Consider the following 2,718-nt stretch of genomic DNA (forward strand, 5'->3'; position numbering starts at 1 on the left):
TCATCGTGCCACACCCCTGCGAACCTGCAGTTGACCTGTCCCAGGTCCGCGCCCATAAAATTCCCGCGCCGCCCTGGCCTGTTGGCTCTGGCCAAGGCGCTTGTCGAGAGACGCTGATAACGCCGCGAGACCCCGCAGCCGAGTCCAGTCTGTGCTAGTAATCGACTCTAATCCTTCCATGCTTCTTTACAGTTGGTGTTGGAACACAATTGCAGGGTACGTTAACTTCTATGTTGAGTACGGTTACTCTTTTGATTAACAAAAGGCACTTCCCTTTTTTTTCAAGTTGTGCTACAACACTTAATCTCATACACTGCTTCCCATTCTCTCGTAGAGGTTTATGATTGAGCTAAAAATGCATGTAATTTCAATTCCGTGTATCGAGCAGCCGAAACTTCTATGCATTTACTTTTTCAGAAGAGATTGTAGTTTTTCTTCTTAGGTGAAATAGTTGCACCAGCCTTCTCAGCAGCTGGCACTTTCGTCACAGTAATATCACTTCAAAAGAAAAACCTGTCACGTACCAAAAACCCGACGGTATTCAAAAACTTAAGAAAAGAAGTGAAGGGCGCTTGCCTCAGACTGTTGAATTCTGAAGTGGTAGCCATACGGCGACACACAAGCCAAATTCACTTATGGTTATACGGTACATAGTAATCCGTCTGACATAAGCAACATTATGTCGTGCTCACATTAGCTGTTAATTCTGCAGTTGCGTGATATCTTGGAGCGGTGTGTTGTTAAAATTATGGTCTATTTTTTCATATTTCTTGATAAAATGAACTTGGAGCTAGCTGAGGATATGAATAGCACGAATACGCCAGAAGAAAGCAGAAACAAAAAAACCCCCAAAAACACGCTATTATTTCTGCTACATACTCTAATACGTTATTCTATTGTCTAGCTAAGTGTTCTGCCTAGTTTTCTTTCTCGGAGATCGGTCGACCAAAGGTCGAATCCAATCAAACGTACGTAATATAAAGAAGAAATCAGCAAAATCTCGCAGCGCTGAACCCCTCTTTGAAATAACCTACTTGTGACTAGAAAGGCTTTAAATCCAAACCGAGACCAAAACCAAACCAAACAGGGCTGACTTTGTTTCTATTCTCCGCCTCGCTTCCTTAACATAGCCTAAACTGTGTCAAAAAGGAAGCAAACTTTGGTACGTCATAAGTCAGGACATTTTGCGCTGAGGGTAGTTTCAAGTTCCGATAACGAATACGAGTTACAATCAAATGTTGATGATTACTTAACACCCCTAATGTGTAGAACTGTTTGTCCCTAAAAGACTACAAAAAGATGGAAATGAATATTGGGGGGGGGGGGGAAGGGCTAGAAGAATCGGTTTAACTGTGTACCGAAGTCAAGAGTAATCGAATTCGTAACAAAGAAGATTGAGGGGTAGTCGGAGCGTCACTAACTCGTGTACTCACAGCTCCCAGCCATCCGTAGTCATTATCGATAACAGCCATTGACGTGATTCGATAATGAGGCCTTTCCAATTAGGTTTTTGGCGTTCCTGGGGCTGGATTAGATTTTGTAAATTAATTTCTTTCTTGTTCCTCGCCGCAGAGCTCGGTGCGGAAACTGTGGGGTCCAACTAGGCCATTTCTTGTTGGTGCAAGCCATTTGGCCGTGACATCTGGTCGCCTTGTGTTTTGGTTAATTGGATCATGCTTTGTGATGAGGGCCCGGCCTCCTATTGTGGGCTTTGTTCTTATTTTTTCTTCTTGTCCCCCTAAGGACTAAAAAAAGGATGGGGTCGCACAGAGTTTTTATTATTGCTCTTGTGGGGGGTTAAAGGGTGTGGTCGGAGGGTAGAAGGGTAGCGACCAGGGCGAAAGGGAGGGAAGGTTGTTATTAATATTGTGTTTTCCGTTAAGATTGGTAGTGGTCACTTCGGAAAAGGGGGGGGATTGGGAGGGTGAAAGGGAAACAATGAATAGGACGGGGGAGACGAAAAGAGCTTTGGAGAGGCTAGCAGACCGGCTCAACAAAAGAACTCCATACCGATAGACGACAATAGTGTTATGTGTGTGTATCTATGTATAGATGTGTATGTATGTGTTCATGTGTGAGCGTATGTGTGAGCGCGTGCTCGCGTGTGTGTGTGTGTGTTTGTAGGTGTGTCTGTGTGTGTATGTGAGAGTGTGTGTGTGTGTGTGTGTGTGTGTGTGTGTGTGTGTGAGAAGCGAGAGAGAGAGAGAGAGAGGAGAGACTGTGGCCTCATGCTGAAGGAGAGGGAGAGAGAAAGAGAGAAAGGGAGGAAGAGAGAGAGATGGAGGGAGAGAGGAGAGAGGAGAGAGCGGGAGAGGAGGGGGGGGAGAAAGGGAAAGAGGGACAGAGAAAGATAGGGGGAAAGAGGGGGAGAGGGGAGAGGGAGAAAAGGAGAGAGGAGAGATAAAGGGGTGAGATGAGTAGGGGAAAGGGAGACATGGAGAGAGGAGGGAGAGAGGGGAGAAGGAGAAAGGAGAGAGAGAGAGGGAGAGGGAGAGAGAGATAAACAAGAAGAGAGAGAGAGACAGAGAGAGAGAGAGAGAGAGAGAGAGAGACAGAGAGAGAGAGAGAGGAAGTGTAGAGGGTGGGATAGAGAGAAAAAAGACAAGAGAGAGAGAGAGTGAGAGAGACAGAGAGAGAGTGAGAGAGAGAGTGAGAGAGAGAGAGTGAAAGAGAGAATGAGAGAGAGTGAGAGAGAGAGAGAGAGAGTGAGAGAGAGTG

The 2,718-nt window shown here is 45.8% G+C and overlaps 1 protein-coding gene across 1 annotated transcript in view; it reads left to right on the plus strand.

Moving 5' to 3' along the window:
• The window catches only part of LOC101850133 (X-linked retinitis pigmentosa GTPase regulator), a 101,756-nt gene that overhangs the window by 82,973 nt on the left and 16,065 nt on the right, over positions 1–2,718 (plus strand). The window lies entirely within an intron of this gene.

Source organism: Aplysia californica, unplaced genomic scaffold (genome assembly GCF_000002075.1).
Source record: "Aplysia californica isolate F4 #8 unplaced genomic scaffold, AplCal3.0 scaffold00028, whole genome shotgun sequence".
NCBI classification, from domain to species: domain Eukaryota; kingdom Metazoa; phylum Mollusca; class Gastropoda; order Aplysiida; family Aplysiidae; genus Aplysia; species Aplysia californica.